General features: G+C 38.1%; 1 protein-coding gene across 1 annotated transcript in view; it reads left to right on the forward strand.

Moving 5' to 3' along the window:
- COL19A1 (collagen type XIX alpha 1 chain) overlaps positions 1-21256 on the forward strand; it is a 323690-nt gene that overhangs the window by 198307 nt on the left and 104127 nt on the right. The gene's annotated exons all lie outside the window — the stretch shown is intronic.

Genomic DNA, 21256 nt, shown 5'->3' on the forward strand with positions numbered 1-21256 from the left:
AATTCCATGATGCCAAATTCACTTCTTTCATTGAAAAATAATTTAAACTAAGCCAAAATTTATAGGGTAGATTGCTGGACCTGGCTATTGATGAAAGATTAAAAATGAATTTTGAAAAAGCAGCATCATTTCATTTTTTTTTTTTTTAATTTTTTTTCAACATTTTTTATTTATTTTTGGGACAGAGAGAGACAGAGCATGAACGGGGGAGGGGCAGAGAGAGAGGGAGACACAGAATCGGAAACAGGCTCCAGGCTCCGAGCCATCAGCCCAGAGCCTGACGCGGGGCTCGAACTCACGGACCGCGAGATCGTGACCTGGCTGAAGTTGGACACTTAACCGACTGCGCCACCCAGGCGCCCCTCATTTTTTTTTTTAATAAAAGTTGTAAAGAATATTCTTCTTAGTTTGGTGAAGCCAGTTTGGAATCTCTTATTTCATTCTTATTAACATACCTCCATTAAACTGATTTCTATACTGGATATCAGTAAAACAAAACAATGAAGCACTTTAGATAAGTTATGCCCTATGAGTAGCATTGCCATTTCAACTTAGGTTAAATATAACAAACAAGAATCAAGCTTTAGTATAAAGTTGTTATACTAAAACTTTAAATACTGATATAATAGTTTCCTTTGTCTAAAAGAGTTTATAAGCACTGAGTATGGGGAATTACTATTTCACTTGTAACTTTTGTTTCATTATAATGGCAAAGGACTAAAAGTTCCAAGCATAATAGTGAATCATTATTATCAGCATATATACACACTTTGAACAATGTGTACAGTTTTATAATTTTTTCTTTTTTCTCTGTTAAGTTTTTTTGATTATATTTATTAAAGTATTTTTATGTCTATTGAATCCAATAGTAAACATGTCCTTATTTCACTTTTTTTCCAGTAATTTGGTTTTATTACATTTTATAAAAGTACCAGTCTGTAACAAATTGGAATTTTCCACCATAGAGTTAGAGAAGTACTGATTTAGTGAGTTACCTTGACTTTAGGCTAAAACTGTAACAAAAACTTTACCACCATCAGAAAAATTTCTTTTATTCAGGTATTGCTAATTAAGCACTTAAAATAGTTTACCCTTGTAATAATTAAGAGAAATGTGCACTTAGCCAGTTTAACGTGTTTTACTGTGTGCTCTGCTTTATTCCTGGCTACCTATGTTAGTTCTTCTGGAATCTATATTCAGGTCAAGACAAGCAGGGGAGCTAAATGGAAGTTAATTTTTTTGAATGGAATATCTGAAAAAATATTCTAAGAGGAAGGAGGACTCTCCTTTCTCATTCTTGGTTTTCTTCTTAGGAAGGAAAAGATAAAATGGAATGAATGGGTAAAGTGTGAACAATAGTCTGACTTACCTTTGTAAGATTATGAGGATCCATTTTACACAAAGAGTTTAAACACCCTAGAGCTCAGCAAAAAAGCAATTATGTATTGGATTTAGGTGCTTGGAAAGGCAAGAAAGATACAGTTAAAGGTATCCAGGTAAGGATCTATAAGGATAACTAACTTTGTAGCTGAGCTTTGGTTCACGCTAGCCAGTTTTCTTTAGGTAAGGTGAATATGCCTAATTCTGGCGTGGCTATACCTGACTTGTTCACAAAACTGCAAAATTTGGGGGCATCTCATCACTTGTTGGTGTGTTACACTAATAATATATATATGCAATAGTATAGGAATAAAAATAATATACAATAGCACTGCTAGGAATTTATCCAAGGGATACAGGAGTACTGATGCATAGGGGCACTTGTACCCCAATGTTTATAGCAGCACTCTCAACAATAGCCAAATTATGGAAAGAGCCTAAATGTCCATCAACTGATGAATGGACAAAGAAATTGTGGTTTATATACACAATGGAATACTACGTGGCAATGAGAAAGAATCAAATATGGTCTTTTGTAGCAACGTGGATGGAACTGGAGAGTGTGATGCTAAGTGAAATAAGCCATACAGAGAAAGAGAGATACCATATGGTTTCACTCTTATGTGGATCCTGAGAAACTTAACAGAAACCCATGGGGGAGGGGAAGGAAAAAAAAAAAAGAGATTACAGTGGGAGAGAGCCAAAGCATAAGAGACTCTTAAAAACTGAGAACAAACTGAGGGTTGATGGGGGGTGGGAGGGAGGGGAGGGTGGGTGATGGGTATTGAGGAGGGCACCTTTTGGGATGGGCACTGGGTGTTGTATGGAAACCAATTTGACAATAAATTTCATATAAAAAAAATAAAAAAAAATAAAGACTAAAAAAAATAATAATATACATAGTAATCCTATATTATCCTGGTTACAACATCCTTTTCTGTTAATGGTTATTATCTACATTTTTCAGAAAAGGACACTGAGGCTTAAAGAAATTAAAGAGCAAGCTAAAGAGTCACTGAGCAAGAAATTGGTAGAGCTGGGTTCTAACCGAAGTCCATTGCCAAATTCTGTTCCATAATCACCATGTTTTTCAAACTGTGTGTTATGATCCATTAGCAGGTCAGAAATCAACTTAATAGAACATAATAAAACTTTCTTTTAATGTTGTTTTTTTTTTTAATGTTTATTTATTATTGAGAGACAGAGAGAGGCAGAGCATGAGTAGGGGAGGGGCAGAGAGAGGAGGAGACACAGAATCCGAAGCAGGCTCCAGGCTCTGAGCGGTCAGCACAGAGCCCGACGCGGGCTTGAACTCACAAACCATGAGATCATGACCTGAGCCCAGTTCGTGAGTTCGAGCCCCGCATCGGGCTCTGTGCTAATAGCTCGGAGCCTGGAGCCTGCTTCAGATTCTGTGTCTCCCTCTCTATCTGCCCCTCCTCCGCGCGCGCTCTCTCTCTCTCTCTCTCTCAAAAATAAATAAACATTAAAAAATTTTAAGAAATAAAAAACAAACTGGTTTAACCAATGTAATGGAAAATGAATGACATCAGATGATACTCATTTTGTACCTGATACTGGTACAAAAGCTTCTCTGCCTCTTTGTCTCTGCCTGGGCCTCTGTCCGGGGCTGTCTTGAATTATTTCCCTACTAACACCTTCAACTTTCCTTCTTGCCTCTGACCTACAACTTGTGCACATGAATGCTAGTTGGTGGGGGGAAGTGTTCCTCTGGCCACAGAATGGCCTCGGTGGTGGTAGCCAAAGCAACCCAAAGACTGCCAGCAGAAGGAGGGCCATTCACCGTTTGATGGGAATCTGGTTGCTTGAACTTTTTATTAATAAAATGTCAACCTCTGCATCACTTCAGCAACACAAACCCTGAAAGGTCATGGGTTCTGGAGTCATGCAGACTTCCGGGTAAGTCCCGGTTCTGTGACCCAGGGAATGTTATCCATCCTCTCTGAGACTCAGTTTCTTCAGCTATACAGTGGAAATGACACTGCCTAACCTGAAGTGATGATTAGAAAAACGTGTGAGGAACATAGCCGATACAGGCCTGTCACATGGCAGCTTTTCCATAACTGCTGTGACATCATACTTATAACATTAATTTCCAAGTATCTGAGCACAATGAAATCTGTTCATATTAAAACCATGGAAAAGATTTAATAGTTCTTTTAGCATCCCAGAGGCTTTCGTGGATTTGTCACTTACCACAGTTGCCCTGAAGAAGTTCAACGAATCAACAGGTGTTTGGGGGCTGAAATCCAGCCTGTGGCCCACTAACCAACTGTGTGCCCCCTTGTTTGGCTGCAGCCACCAGGAAGAAGGGGGTCTTGTTCTTATGAGCACAAAAGTACCATACCAGCTAACTGGTGGCCCCATCTCCTGGGTTATCAAAGTCAGTCAGCACTATCCTATGGGAGCTTGGAAGTGCTATCTCTGGTAGATTTTTTCCATTTAATGAAGTGCTAGATGAATAAACTTTTACTGTAATTGGCTCCCCCCAAAACATTTGTACTTCTAATAGTATTATAGAACCATTTCGGGAGGTTCTTCTCTTTGTTCTCATACAGACACATGTAAAATTAAGGACATCAGGACTAAACTATTTATAGCATAGGTTGACAAAGTATTTTCTGAAATGTTTTATGGACAGCAGATGTTTCATAAGGATTCTTCATTATTTCTCTTTCCATTCCTTGATGTTATAAAATATGACAGAAGGCTTTTTTAAGGTCACCATATATCTAGGGTATTGAACACAGATACTCTGTTTCAAAGCTCTAAGAGACTGATACTTTGGGTCAGTAGACCCATATTGAATTTCAGCTTGCTCGGTTTTCATTTTAAACTCCATTTCAAAATATTTGCCATTATTATGTTATTAGAAAGACTACTAATGTTTTGTGTAACTGCAAGTCCTTTATGATCCTCAATTAGGTGTTTTAAAATTTAGCTGCATGCGTTGAAATATCGGAAGTGGGTTATGCTGTTACAACACTTACCATATGTTAATAACTGAATTGACATTTTACAGGATAATGTTTTTCTAGTAGATAAAAATAAAATGGTGCTAAATTCCTGAATTCCTTGGGCCATTAGTTCTTTTCCTGGGTGAAAGACTTGAGCAACATTAGACTCCAATATACAAAACCTGAAGAAAACGGTGAAGATTTTATCTTATAATATAATAAATAGTATTTTTTACTTTTTGTACTTCTGTATTTTACTACTTTGGAAATATTTTCCTTTGGAAATATTATCTACACACACACACCTATAACACACACATACTCCCAACAAAAATAGATCTTAAAAACAACACTGAGTACAAAAATATTGTGAAAGGATACATACAGAAATAGTTTTTTAAAATTTCAAAATATGACACTCTCTCTCTCTCTCTCTCTCTCTATATATATATATATATATATATGCATATGTATGCAAATTTTAAAGAATACATGGACCAGAAATATAACATCAGACTCATGAGAGTAGTTACACCTTGGGAGTAGTGAGGGAAACAGGACTAGAGGTAGCCTAAGAGCACTTCCATTTAATGTTAATCTGTAACATTTTGTTTATTTTTAAAAAGATTTAAATAAATTATTATAAAATATTACCAGGTGTTAATTCTATATTATGGGGGGAAGTAATCATTTGTTATGTTACTCTTTTTATATATCTACTTTTTAAAAATTCTCAGTAAAATAATTTCAGAGTACTTATGAAGGTTTTATCTTGTGTTCCCTACAACAACAATATTAAAAGAAATAACAATTAAAACATCGCCAGATCCTAAAGAACTTTCAAGATATAGTCAATCCCACAGTTTAGGTCTTGATCTCTAAAAGTATAGTAATGAATGAAATCACACTCTTTTTCTCATTAGTGCAAGCTCCTTATTTGTCTAGTATCTTTTCAAAAAGTTAATTCCATTTTGTTAGCTCAGTCCAAAAATAAGAACAAATATTTATTAAGCACTTAGTGTCAATTGCAGACATTGAAAATAGAACAATGAAAACTATAAACTGGGAGTCAGCAAACCATGGCCCTTGGTCCAAATCTGACCCACCATATGTTTTTGTAAACATATACTCATTTCCTTACATACTTTCTATGGCTGCTCTACAACAACAGAGTTGAGTAATGTGACAGACTAAAATATTTACTATCTTACCCTTTACAGGAAAAATTGCCAACTGCTGCAATAGAACAAAAAGTTCTGCCCTCATGGAGCTTAAAGTCTATTACAGAGATAGACAGTAACAAAATAAGTAAGTTTTGGTCAACGGTGATAGATGCAACCAAAAGAAGAAAACAGGAGAAGGGGATAGGGAATATTGTTAGGAAGTCAGAGAAAGCTGTGTTGCAAAGATGACCTGTGAACAGAGATCTAAAAGAGGTGAAGGAGCAGGCTCTGTGGAAATCTGGATGAAGCAGAAAGTACAAGAGCCTGAGGTGGAAATTTCAAGGAACTACAGGAAACCGGTGAGGCTAGAATGGTATGAGAGGGGAGAGGAGGTAGAATCTATTGGGCCTTGTTGAGCAGAACCCTGCAGGCCCTAGTTTGGTCTTTGTGAAGTTTAAATTGGAGTAGGGGCCCTAGTTTGTCCTTTGTGAAATCTGAATATTCATGGAATGAATAAGCCATAGGAATAAAAGGTACAGCACAGGAATATAGTCAGTGGTTGTAATAGTATTGCATGGTGACTGATGGTAGCTACAATTGTAGTGAGCATAGCCTAATGTATGGAGATGTTGCATCAGGATACTCTACACCTGAAACCAATGTAACATGTGTCAACTCTATTCAAATAAAAAAAGTCAAGATACAATATTAATTTCATTTAGAGGTTAAGGCCAAAACTAGAAATCCTTAGGCAAAATGTTGTTTACATTTGAAAACTTCAGTTCCAACCTTGCCAGGAATCCTACCAATCCTCACCAATGCTCAGGGGAGAAGAGAACTAGGTATCTGATGACTGCTTATTACCACTATTTCTGTGGACATATCTTACCCATAAGTCAACCATGTTCACATGCTAGTGTTAACACATTCTGTATGAGGTTTTATTTTAGACTACTAGGTTGACCCCAATACTGATTTTTAAAAGGAGTCTTTGGGATATATTTTTCCTTCATATTTTCTAAGAATGTGATTGATTTACAACCTCTCCATCTGAATATGTTAGACTACCTTCTCCATGCCCCCATGGGGTTTAACCTCTCGGGGAAAGCTTGGAACTTTCTGTACAGAAGAATGGGTGGGCATTTATGGAGAACTTACTCCATGCCAGGTACTGTCACAGCCTTCAGGGAATTACAGTCCGATAATGATGAAAAATTATAGACAGTTTTTTTCCAACTTAGATATTTCTCTTGAAGTAACTACTTCTCAGGTGTTCATATTTTCCAGCCCACTGTTTTTAGGTAGGTATCTCTTTACTCTTTTTTTTTTAAGGTGGGTGCAGCTAAGGCTGAGAGATTAGCTCATAAATAAAAGGGAAGGTACTAGTGACCAGGTCCCTGGCTTCTCAAACAGTGCCTACTGTTTTCCATCCTATTATTGTTGTTAAGGCAATGATCAATTATTCTTGTCATAAATACATAAGATTTAGAATCTATATTTACCTTGATATATGCCTTTCTATATAATATAAAATATGACCATGGACAAAAAGTACACTACATATTTAAAGTATGCCAAAATAGAAATACTGCTACTCTTATAATCCGAAGCCATTTATGTCCAAATTTTATGCAACTTCCAAATCTTGAAAATAATGGTTAATTATTCTCTTTTCTTGGATCTCTTTAAGCAACCTTATTTTTGTGTGTGAAAAAAAACTTATACAGTAGGAAGAAGAGAAATGTTCTAATACTAGATTATAAACCCCTCAAGGGCAGAATCTGTGTCTAATTTTCTCTTTATTTTTTTGTGTTCTACATTTTATTTTTTTATGAATGTAATTTATTGTCAGATTGGCTTACATACAACACCCAGTGCTCATCCCAACAAGTGCCTTCATCAATGCCCATCACCCATTTTCCCTCTCCCCCCCATCCACCCTTAGTTTGTTCTCTGTATTTAAGAGTCTCTTGTGGTTTGCCTCCCTCGCTATCTGTAATATAGGAAGCACTGTAAGTAATAAGTAATGAAAATATAAATGCTTACTATTGATATAAGATTATCTGTTTATTCTCTCACTCCTTTGTGTTTTTCATTAGCAGTTCATTTCTCATTAAGGTAGTAAATAAATCAGTAGTTTTCATCATTTACAACATTAATTCTTTTGCAGTTTTAGTTATTGATGTTTCTGAAGGATTTAAAGTAAGGTTCTGTCTTCAGGAGCCCAAACATCCAACTGGACCTATGAACATTACCACATAATTTTATGTTTAGAATCACAAATACAAAGTGATTGGATTTTTCTCTTTGCCTCTGGAGATCTTGATATCACATAGTCACCATCTACATGTGTTCTGTCCTTTGAATGGACTTAACTCCTATTTCTTCATGATGATTTTATCTAAATAATCAGATAAAAATACTTTATTATATATAAGTAAAAGATAATGACATAACTACTTAAATTTCTACTTTGTTTCCCCAGCTGTTGATTTCTCAACCATAATCCCACATTAAGGTATTTTTATCTTTTGTTAGCTTCTCAGGATTCATTTGTAAAGTCGTTGGAACCTCTGGTCATCTGTTACTATAGGGCATCTTTGTAGCTTTGATTCTATATTTTAAAAGCTGTGCAAACTATGACATTATTTCCCAGTAAAGACTCTAAGTTATTGGTTGATCGTAATATAAAAGAGATTATAAATTACATTTGCATATTTCTAGGTATTAGTTTAAATATCCTCTTTTATTTTTTTCCTGTAAGGTCTTTCACTTGAGTTAGGCCAGCTAACTGACATATTGCTCATTAATCATACATATTAACTGGAGTAGTTAAAGCTTTAAAATCCAACGTACCATTCTGTCCACAGGGACTAGTTCTTGTTTTCTAAATGTGATGACATATGCTTCAGACACTGCTAATTAGGTCTTTCCCTTGAAAATTCATCCTGACATGTTTCGAGAACATTTTTCCCCTTGAGTATGAGTTCATTAAATTATTAATATCCTTGTATAAGTCTTCCAGGATTACTTATACAATGCAGCTTTCTCTATTTTAAAGCCATAGTTCACAGTGAAAGATAAAATAGGTCTCACTTCCTCATATATCTTCTTTTCTAGTCAACAACAATGGATTGGGTAAATATCAGAGAGTAATAGGTATTATATTCAGTAACATAAAATGTTAATTGAAGGTAATAAATAGTTTGTACATGTAAATGGAAATGTGTATTAGTCAGGTTCTCCAGAGAAACAAAATCAACAGGATGTGTATACATAGAGTTATTTTAAGTAATTGGCTCAGACAGTTATGGAGGCTTACTAAATTCAAAGTCTGTGGAGTAGGCAGGTGGACTGGACACCCAAATCTTTACAAATCCAAAGGTAGTCTGCTGGCGGAACTCTTTCTGGCTTGGAAGAGATCAGTCTTTGTTCTATCCAGACCTTCAACTGATTGGAAAAGTCTCACTCAAATTATGGAAGACATTCTACTTTATTCAAAGTCCACTGATTCAAATGTTAATCTCACCAAAAAAAAAAAAAAAACACCTTTACAAAAACAGAATAATGTTTGACCAAGTACATGGACACCATGGTCCAGTCAATTTGACACATAAAATTAACCATCACAAGATGCTATATAGATAATCAACTCCTGGTTATCTGCACAAATGGAAGGAGATATTTCCATAAGCAATCTAAGTCAGATAACCTAAAATCAGCTCTGTTCAGCCCCTGTATTAAATGATGACTTTATAGTAGTATTACCTTCCTGCCTATTATATAGATAGGCAGGTACTTAGATCAACCTCTATTATGTGACTTTTTTAAAACAAAACTTCCAGTAGCTTCCCATTATAATCAAAACAATAAAACTTGGAGCCCCTCATCATAATCTATGAGTTCCATCGTAATCTGGCCTGCCTACCACCTTCCCACTGACTTGTTCCTCTCTAGCCGCCTGTGTTTCTTGCCGTTCCTTGAACAAGCCATACTCTGGGCTCACTTCTTGCTGCTTTCGCTGCTGGATTTTCTTTCTCAGACCTTGCATGGCCCAGGGATTCACTTGGCTCAGCTGTCTGATTTTTCTATCTGAAACTGCACACCTTCCTGTATAACTTTATACAGTTTACCCTGCTTTATTTTTTCATAATGCTTATTGCTATCCAAAATTCATGTCTTTATTTGTTTAGTTACCAAATATGCAATAAGTATAATGTGGTAATGATCAGAGATGAGACAGCCAATTTGCCTGGGTTCCCAACTTTGCTACTTAGTAGCCATGTGATCATAGGCAAGTTGCTTGTCACTCAGTAGCCTCATCTGTAAAGCAGAGATACCGCAAAGATATTTTGAAGATGTAATGAATAAATAGTTGTAAATTGCTTAGGATGGTGTGTGGCAGAGAATAAGGACCATATGATATCCATTATGATTATTGTTCCCAATGAAAGGACAAGATTGAAGACATTTCCAAAGCATAGAAAGGGATCTGGCTATATTAGGGCTCAGTAAATGTTTTTTAAGTGAATGAATGGATGAATGAATGAATGAATGAATGAATGAATCTGGACAATGTGCTGGCCGAAAGTGGGAAAAATGTCCTACAAAGACACAGTGAAGAGGTGGCAGATGAACAAAAAAAGTTTAAAAGTTGTAATGGAAGTTTTATGTAGTTGAGAAGCTGAATTAGGTAGGTTTTATGAATGAATCCATATGTTATGTAGGCATGTATATATGTATGTACTACATGTAGGAAGGATGCTGGGAACAAGATGTAGCTAGGACTTCTGCCTGTATGGTAGTTCCCTAGAGGGGGTGGAAAAAATCAAAGGAGAACATGAAAAGAATCCAGCAAATGACCCACCATGAAAACTGCAAGGACCATGGGACACTGGCTTTCCCAGGAAATCCTAATCTTATGTTTCGAAAAGGTTGGAGCTGAGAGAGAAAGAGACTCTCTGGAGAGACATATTGATGAAGCTAGACTCCAAATTAATTTTACCCATAGTTTCAAGTGATCCTGGATGTGAAGTTTAAAGAAATGTTAAGTAGTATTCAAGTCAAGAAAAAAAATTACCCAGTATTTGTATAAAATGGCATGTCCTCAAGTGTTCAGTACTTGAAGGTCGTCAGTACATTTCCCAATACTTGGATCAATCAAGGATCAAACCAAAAAAAAAAAAAAAAAAAAAAAAGAGTGATGGGCTGGGAAATGCCTTCTGAACACACTCGATCAAAAAGTTGGTGTTAAGTATCAGAGCAGAAAAGGACCAAAGAGGATACACACATCTATGTCAGTGCAGAAGCATCCAGGAAATGCTGTCCCTGTTTAAAAAGACATTTTATGGTTTGGTGCCCCATCTTGTTGCTGAGGGTGTACAGATGACTTTCTCCCTACATTTCACTCCCATGCTGATGACCCTACCTCCTTCTCTTCCCTCTCAAAGAGAAGGCTGAAGGGAGTTATTGAAGACTAGCACATAATCACTATGGGCAAGAACTTATTCTTCCTTTCCCTCCCCAGAACTCCTAAGCTTACCCATAACCAAATGAACAAGTCAATCCAAATAGTTGTTATGAATAACTGTCCTTTGTCTTCTACTTTGAAGGCAAGACCCAGGTCTTAGTCATATTAATGTGTTTCCCCCCTGCACCATATATAAAACACAGACAGTACATTTTTCTTAAATAAATTTACCCATCTTTTGGTTAGGGTTTGGTTCTGAAGTCAGCATTTAAATATCCAAAATGCAATTTGACCTATTAAATTCAAATTGATGAATTGAGAATTATGCACTAAAAGTTCTCTTTCAAATCAGGTGACCTTTATAGATCATCTTATGTATCCTCTGGAATTCTCTTCATTTACCCGGCAGTTATTGGATAGCTGCAAAATGTATTCCTGTGAATTTATTTGGTGCTGGTTAATCAATCCTTCACATTCAAAATGCAGTTCTAAAATTCTACCCTGGAGGATACATTTCATCTTTTAAAGTAGGCAACTCAAAAATGCTGAAATTTTACCCACTATAACTTTATGTTAATTGAAATCAAGATATAAAATATCATTGATGATTTCTTTGTCCCAGAGCCGGCTGTTGAGGCCAAGTGTGTTCTTGTTTTACTGGCTCAGACTCTGACCTCTCTGAAGCTTCTTGGGGAACCTCAGTACATTGTTTTCATTTTAATGTTTCTATGAAAGTAGACATAACAATTTATCTGCATTATTTTTTCCTCTACATGTTGATTCTATCTGCTCTAAATTAAAAATATAACAGGTTCCCTTAACAAAAGTGAAAGAGAAAATTCTGCCTTCACGAGGCATTATGAAAGTGCTTAGAGTTGTGGAAGACCAGAGGCATCATCCTCAGACCAAGAAGACTGTGTACAAGGCCTGATTCCCCATTTCCCTTCTGTGAGCATGCCTGCTGTGAATTTCCAGTTATGGAGGAAAAGAACATTTTACAGTGTGCTTCCAGCATCCACCCTCTTATTGTGGCACAGAGATGTTAAAATATATTCCCAGCATGTTCCGGAAGTTGTTTAGCCACACTCTACTGTTGCCCCACACATGATACCAAGATGAATCAAGTGCCTTGGCAGAGAATGACAATGGCAGGCATAGAAAACAGAGCCAGAAATTGGGACTGAGAGAGTTGATGGTTGGCAAGGCAATCAGAAGTCCAGACAAATCCCAATGGCAGGATGAAAGGTCTGCAGAAGTCAGGGTAGATTCTGAGGCAAGAGCAAGCAGAAGTCAGGGGAGCAGGTGAGAGCCCAGGAGACCCAAATTCCAAAGGACAAAGTGATAAGCAACTGGGACGTTAAAAAAATCTGCCTTGGTTGTGAGAAAATAAGAGAAACTCAACAATTACAGCAGCAAAGTAACCTAAATTGTGAATGATTGGGGCAGGGGGGGCACCTGGGTGGCTCAGTTGGTTAAGCCTCTAACTTCAGCTCAGATCATGATTTCACAGTTCATGAGTTCGAGACCCACATTGGGCTCTGTGCTGACAGCTCAGAACCTGGAGCCTGCCTCAGATTCTGTGTCTCCCTCTCTCTCTGCCCATCCTCCTCCTCTCTCCCTCTCTCTCCCTCTCAAAAATAAACATTAAAAAAATGATCAGGATACCGACCAAGGAAACCTCAATTCTGAGGATTATGGATTTTAAGATCAGATACACTCGGCTTTAAATTTTTGCCCCACCAATTAAGAGAAGAGTGATTTGGAGTGAGATGTTTAACCTTTCTCTCTCTGTAAAATTGGAACGGAACGGTACCACCCTCCCAAGGTAGTTTTGAAAAGGTTAAGCAAACTAATGTTAAGTCATTGCTCAGCAGTCTCTGCCTGGACCATGGCAAGTACTTGATAAATGGTAACCATTTTTATAATTGTTAGTCATAGACTTTTCTTAAGTTTTTTTTTGTACAACATGGATAGCTCAGGGCACAGGAGGGAAAGTTGATTGTTAGTATATTCAAACAGAAGGGGGTTAAGAGGTCAGACCTCGACTATACTTAATCTTCATGACCAAATTAGTAACAACATAATAACTTAATAGGAATACTAAACAGTGACTATAGACATTACTGACAGACCAGACCCTTTGGCTCAGCCCAATGCATTTAGATTATCACTTATTCAATTGTAGCTGAGGGGGATTACATAATATTGTCATATTTCTAACTTGTTTTGAAAAGCCACTGGAGTTACTCAGAACATGTACAGGGGACAGAAAGATGGGGAAATTGTGGAATGATTTAGAAATTTTGAGATCCCACCCAAAAGAAGAAAGGCAGTATTGGGAATGGCAACATAGTGTGGACTCATCTTTCCTGGGCTCTAAACCTATTTCAAATCATTTGTCCATGCTGAATTATATCCTCTTCCCATGTCCTTCAAAGAGCCACTTGTCTGATCCCTGAAATAATCAGACCTTTATGAGTAGGGTTGTTGCTATCATAGATGTATTTTTAAATATCTGTTAAGAAATAAAATGCATTTAGGATATTATGCATTCTCACATAAGTATTCCAATCCCCCTTTTTTCACATATCATTGATTCCAAAATGTGGTAAGTTTTTACATCAGTCATAAATCTTATTTCCGCTCACAATGTAAAAAAAGAAAACTGAATTTCCCAAATAGTCTGTAATGTTTTCCTGTGTAATTAACACCTCATTCACAGTTGGGAGTGCCAGTCAAGGCCCTATGTCTTCTTCCTTGACATTTCCTTGATACCTTGTTCAGGCTGAGCTGATGCCTAAGAGTGTGCTAAATACACACATGGGACAGGGAAATATTTGAGCAGAGCCAGTTGTATTAGCAAGATCTGGCAATTTAGAGAGACTGCTTTCACATATGTCTCCTCTGTGGGCTTGAGGTGTGCATACCATCCTTTATTTAAGTCCAAATACTGCTGCAAACTTGTCTTCATCATCCTCATCCTCATCAACAGCAAAAACCATCTGTCGGATAAGTACCAGTAGCCCATTATCTGCATTCTTTCTCCTCGTAGTGCTCCTGCAGGGCCGAGTGTTTATAAATCAAGTGACTAATTTAAGATGCGCTCATACTGTAAGTCACCCTGGGAGCACCAGGCTATTTTGAACCATTGAGATTTGTAGATGTCATTTATTTAAGTAGCCTTGTTTTGTTTGCTTTTTTCTTCCTGATGATAGTGACCCTCTGTGGCTTTGCACACAGCAAATGCAGATGGCTGAAGTCATTAGATAATTCAAATAAAATCATTCTATTGTTGAAATCTCCTGGTTTCATTTTTAAAAAAAGTTTATTGTAACATACATTCAGAAAAATACATGTATCACACGGATATACAGCTTGGTGATTTTTCAAAAATTGAGCACATCCAGGGCTCCTGGGTGGCTTGCTTGACTAAGCATCCAACTTTGGCTCAGGTCATGATCTCACAGCTGGTGGGTTCGAGCCCCACATCGGGCTCTCTCCGTCAGTGCAGAGCTCTCTTTGGTTCCTGTCTCCCTCTCTCTCTGTCCCTCCCCACCTGGTACTTTCTCTCTGTCTCAAAAATAAATAAAAACGTAAAAAAAATGTAAAAAAAATTGATCACACCCATGTAACCAGCACACAGGTTCAGGAAATAGAACATGAGTATCACCAACACCTTAAAATCCCTCTAATGCTCTCTTTCCGTCACTTCCGACTCCCACAGCAGTAACCCATAATAACTTCTAACAGCATGGTTTAATTTTGACTGCGTTTATTCCTTTTATGTTTGCAAGAGTCACTTGTATTGTTGCATGTAGTTGTATTCCATTCATTTTTGTTGCTATATAGTATTCCATTCTATGAATACCTCACAATTTAATTTTTATGTCTATGCTTAATGGGCGCAACTTGATTGTTATCTTGGATGAAAAAAATACCACATGCACAGTTAAGAATTGGTTATACTTTTTTTAATGAAATTTATTGTCAAATTGGTTTCCATACAACACCCAGTGCCCATCCCAAAAGGTGCCCTCCTCAATACCCATCACCCACCCTCCCCTCCCTCCCACCCCCCATCAACCCTCAGTTTGTTCTCAGTTTTTAAGAGTCTTTTATGCTTTGGCTCTCTCCCACTCTAACCTCTTTTTTTTTTTTTCCTTCCCCTCCCCCATGGATTTCTGTTAAGTTTCTCAGGATCCACCTAAGAGTGAAAACATATGGTATCTGTCTTTCTCTGTATGGCTTATTTCACTTAGCATAACACTCTCCAGTTCCATCCACGTTGCTACAAAAGGCCATATTTCATTCTTTCTCATTTCCACGTAGTACTCCATTGTGTATATAAACCACGATTTCTTTATCCATTCATCAGTTGATGGACATTTAGGCTCTTTTCATAATTTGGCTGTTGTTGAGAGTTCTGCTATAAACATTGGGGTACAAGTGCCCCATGCATCAGTACTCCTGTATCCCTTGGGTAAATTCCTAGCAGTGCTATTGCTGGGTCATAGGGTAGATCTATTTTTAAGTTTTTGAGGAACCTCCACACTGTTTTCCAGAGTGGCTGCACCAGTTTGCATTCCCACCAACAGTGCAAGAGGGTTCCCGTTTCTCCATTGGTTATACTTTTCAGTTAATGCACAATACATATTTTAGAAGGTTTGCTTGATACTGTATATTATCAAACATTTTTAAATGAAAAAAGTAGAGAATTTGGCAGAGGATGGTAGAAGGGCAGGAAGAAAAGGAACTAATGTTGTTATTACCACCATGTATTGGATGTCGTGTCAAGAGTATTCTTGTTTTTAACTGTGGACAATTCATATCACATAAAATTCTCCATCTTAACCATTTTCAAGTGTATAGTTCTGTAATGTTAAATGTATTCACATTGTTGTGAAACAGATCTCCAGAACTTTTTCATCTTGCAAAAGTAAAACTGTGAACTCATTAAACAATAACTCCCCTCTTTTCTCTTCCCCCAGCCCCTGGTAACCACCACTGTCTGGTTCTATAAATTTGACTACTCTAGGTACCTCATGTAAGTGGTGCATACAGTAATCATACAGTATTTTCATTTAGTGACTTATTTGACTATGCTTGTTTCAACTAGCATAATGTCATCAAGGTTCATTCATGTTGTAGCCTGTGTCAGAATTTCCTTCCTTTTTAAAGCTAAATAATATTCCATTGTATGTTTATAACCACATTTTGTTTATCCATTTATCTGTTAGTGGACATTTGAACTGGTTCCACCTCATGGCTATGCTGCTATGAACATGGGTGTGCAAATATCTCTTCAACACCCTGTTTTCAATTCTCTTGGATATATGCCTAGAAGTGGGATTTCTATATCATATGTTAGTTCTACTAATAATTTTTTTAAGAATCTGCATAGTGTTTTCCATAGCAGTTGCAATATTTTACCAAGAGTGAATAAGTGTTCCAATTTTTCCACATTCCTGCCAACACGTTTTGAAAGAAAGCCATCCTAATGGGTGTATATATGGTAAGAATTTACATGTGATTTTTTTTTAATGCTTAGCAAACATGTTGCAAAATATAAGTATCAATTTTACAGCAATGAAATCTTGACACACACACACACACACACACACACACGTGCGCGCACGAGCGCACACACACACACACACACACACACACACACACACACAAATTCCTTAAGAGACAAAGCCAGGATTCTAGTCCAGGTGCTCTTGAATTTGACAATGGACTTTTTATCCTCAAAGCTTCACATAATCACAAAACCAATTAAGGTTTTTGGTCTAAGCTACAAGATTTACAAGACATTAGGGGCTCTACATGATTGCCTAACTTTATTTTATTTTGTTTTTTAGTTGTTTTTTTTTATGTTTATTTATCTTTGAGAGAGAGACTAGTGTGAGCAGGGGAGGGGCAGAAAGAGAGGGAGACACAGGATCTGAAGCAGGCTCCAGGCTCTGAGCTGTCAGCACAGAGCCTGACGCGGCGGGGCTCCAACCCATGAACTGTAAGATCATGACCTGAGCCGAAGTCAGACGCTTAACCAACTGAGCCACCCAGCCACCCCTATTTTATTGTATTTTTTTAATGTTTATTTATTTTTGAGAGAGAGATACAGAGCGTGAGTGAGGGAAGGGCAGAGGGAGAGGGAGACACAGAATTGGAAGCATTTTCCAGGCTCTGAGCTGTCAGTACAGAGCCTGATGTGGGACTTGAACTCACAAACTGAGTGATCATGACCTGAGCCAAAGTCAGATGCTTAACTGACTGAGCCGCCCAGGCACCCCAATGGCTGGCTAACTTTAAATATGAATAAGACTTGTTCATTTTAGCCACTCTGACTGACGTGAGGTGGTATCTCAGTGTGGTTTTGATTTGTATTTCCCTGATGAGGAGTGACGTTGAGCATCTTTTCATGTGCCTGTTGGCCATCCGGATGTCTTCTTTAGAGAAGTGTCTATTCATGTTTTCTGCCCATTTCTTCACTGGGTTATTTGTTTTTCATGTGTGGAGTTTGGTGAGTTCTTTATAGATTCTGGATATTAGCCCTTTGTCCGATATGTCATTTGCAAATATCTTTTTCCATTCTGTCGGTTGCCTTTTAGTTTTGTTGATTGTTTCCTTTGCAATGCAGAAGCTTTTTATCTTGATGAGGTCCCAATAGTTCATTTTTGCTTTCAATTCTCTTGCCTTTGGAGATGGGTCAAGTAAGAAATTGCTGCGGCTGAGGTCAGAGAGGTTTTCTCCTGCTTGCTCCTCTAGGGTTTTGATGGTTTACTGTGTCACATTCAGGTCCTTATCCATTTTGAGTTTATTTTTGTGAATGGTGTAAGAAAGTGGTCTAGTTTCACTCTTCTGCATGTTGCTGTCCAGTCTCCCAGCACCATTTACCCAAGGGATACAGGAGTGCTGATGCATAGGGGCACTTGTACCCCCATGTTTATAGCAGCACTGTCAACAATAGCCAAATTATGGAAAGAGCCTAAATGTCCATCAACTGATGAATGGATGAAGAAGATATGGTTTATATATATAGTGGAATACTACTTGGCAATGAGAAAGAATGAAATATGGCCTTTTGTAGCAACATGGATGGAACTGGAAAGTGTTATGCTAAGTGAAATAAGCCATACAGAGAAAGACAAATACCATATGCTTTCACTCTTATGTGGCTCCTGAGAAACTTAACAGAAGACCATGAGGGAGGGGAAGGAAAAAAAAAAGTTAGAGAGGGAGGGAGCCAAACCATAAGAGACTCTTAAAAACTGAGAATAGGGGTGCCTGGGTGGCGCAGTCGGTTAAGCGTCCGACTTCAGCCAGGTCACGATCTCGCGGTCCGTGAGTTCGAGCCCCGCGTCAGGCTCTGGGCTGATGGCTCGGAGCCTGGAGCCTGTTTCCGATTCTGTGTCTCCCTCTCTCTCTGCCCCTTCCCCGTTCATGCTCTGTCTCTCTCTGTCCCCAAAATAAATAAAAAACGTTGAAAAAAAATTTAAAAATAAAAAAACTGAGAATAAACTGAGGGTTGATGGGGGGGTGGGAGGGAGAGAAGGGTGGGTGATGGGCACTGAGGAGGGCACCTGTTGGGATGAGCACTGGGTGTTGTATGGAAACCAATTTGACAATAAATTTCATATTAAAAGTAAATAAATAAATATGAATAAGAGCTCGAGGCTTACAGTAGGGGTTCTCAAAGTACGGTCTTTAAGCCATTAACATCAACATTACTGGGAACTTATTAAAAATAAATGTGAATTCTCAGGCCCTGCCCCAGACCTAGTCAATCAGAAACTCTGGAAGTGGGGACAGAAATCTTTTGGGTTTTTTTAAAAGTATAATTCACATACAATCTTACAGTAGTTTCAGGTATGCAACATAGTGATTCAATATTTATACACATTACAAAATAATCACCACAATAAGTCTAGCCACCATCTGTTACCATACAAAATTACTATAATTCTATCAACTTTCTTCTCTTTGATGTACTTTTACATCCCCATGACTTCTTTACTTTATACCTGGAAGTTTGTACCTCTTAATCTCCTTCATCTATTTCATCCATTCTCCCAACACCCACCTGTCTGGCAACCACCAGTTTATTTTCTGTACTTTGGAGTATGCGTTCTGTTTTGTTTGTTCATTTGTTTTGTTTTCTAGATTCCACATATCAAGGAAATCATACAGTATTTGTCTTTCTCTGTCTGACTTATTTCACTTAGCATAATACCATCTAGGTCCATCCATGTTGTTGCAAGATTTCATTCTTTTGTATGGCTGAGTAATATTTCAGTGTGTGTGTGTGTGTGTGTGTGTGTGCACGCGTGCGTGTATTATCTTCTCTATCCTTCATCTAATGATGGACACTTAGGTTTCTTCCATAGCTTGGCTATTGTAAATAATGCTGCAATAAATATACTGGTGCATGTATCTCTTCAGATTAGTGTTTTTTCCTTAAATAAATACCCAGTAGTGGAATCAGTGTGGTATTTCTATTTTTACTTTTTTGAGGGACTCCATACTGTTTTCTATAGTGGCTGTACCACTGTACACGTCCACCAACAGTGCACAAGAGTTCCCTTTTCCTCACATATTGATCTGTTGTAACTAGCCCTCCTGATGATACTGATGCACAACTGGGTTGGAGCACCGCTGGGCTTAAATCATTAGACAAATATCTAAACTGCTGTCTAATAACCTTTCCACTATTACAAACAGGAAACTTACATGTTGAGCACTTTGAGGTTTCCACGGCAACCTGATACAATGAATCTGTGTTTTGTGCTTTATGCTCCACTTTTCAGAAAAGTGTTGGATTAGCCCAATTGTGATTATGCTGGAACAGTAGGTCCCCATCCAATTGGAGATTCAGCCAGACTCCAATTTATCAGAATTGCTTCTGAACAAATGGCCACCTGGGAGCACACATCCTAACCAGGAAGGTTACCCCAGGTCAGCATTTGTCTGTTATCTGCCAGGATTTGCATCCCCACCCTCATCCAAGTCCCCACTTTTTGTCTTACTTTTCAGTGGGGTCTAGAGTAAGCCTTGCAGTGAAGGCACTGAAATAGAAGGAGGCAGAAGTGGGAACAAACATGAGCCCGCCATTCCTCCCATCGCATCACCCCCCCCAGCAGCAGCCCTCACCCCTGGCCCCAGGCATCCCCACACAATCCCCTGGAGTCCTGTAAGGAAAAAACAGAGATTCATAGATTACACTCCCCTCAGAAAAACTGGAGGAATCTGATTTTAGTTCTAGGATGAGAGTTGTGGTTTATGCCTGCTGTCTTGGCATATATTATAAATAAAATATTCCCCGAGTTATCCATGCTTAAACAATAAAATGCACCCTACCAAAAATCTACTGTTATGTCTTAGGTAGGCTTTTGCCCTTCCCTAATGTTTTTAAGTGAAAAAACAAAAGACGTTTTGGAGGAATGGGAGAATGTGAGACTGTTCAGTGCAGCTGGAGGCCTTGAATGGGAGTAAAGAAGACAAAGGAGTTAATTCGTGGGGCTCCTTGGAGAGAAGAAAGATGATGTCTGGGAGTAGGACCACAGTCTGTCAGTCCAATAGTTCAAGACCACTCTGAGACCTCACCTTCTGGAGCTTCCATCAGGTTTTCATCTATTCCCCCCCCCCTCCCTTCCCCCACTCTGTCCTGTAAGATCCCCCTGACAGGTCAATGAAACTTAAGACTTAAGCTAAAGTCCTAGGTCCCAATATATTTAAGGCGCATTTAGCTCTATGGCTAAGAAAATGGGGCCTATGCTGCTTTGTAAAGAAATCTTTAAAAAGTATTCAAATCCGTATTAAGGTGTTCTAGAAACTCAAGCCTACAAATCACATTTAAACTGAAAATACTTGTCATCTGAAGTTATCTCCTACACACAATATGTTCCAGTAATTTAACATCCCTGAAAAATATTTTACCTGCACATCCACTCTTAGCAAGGATGCGAGAACAAAAGCAGGCTTCCCCTGCACTCTTCCAGCATGCACATCAGTGCACTCGGATTGCAAGGCTGACTTGAAAGATCACATAAACCCGCAGTGATATGCAAGAATTTGGATGCTTGCCCGTGCCATACTGAATCATGACTGTTTTCACTCCTCATCCTAAGACATGCCAGTGTTATCTTACAATATCTGACATTTGGTTTGCCTTAACCATTAACTCTGTGATAAAAGTTGATCAATAGTCAGCCTCATTTTCCCTACTTCCTGCCCCGATCAATATACATGTCTCCTTTAACGAAAGG

Source organism: Panthera uncia (assembly GCF_023721935.1).
Source record: "Panthera uncia isolate 11264 chromosome B2 unlocalized genomic scaffold, Puncia_PCG_1.0 HiC_scaffold_24, whole genome shotgun sequence".
Taxonomy (NCBI): Eukaryota; Metazoa; Chordata; class Mammalia; order Carnivora; family Felidae; genus Panthera; species Panthera uncia.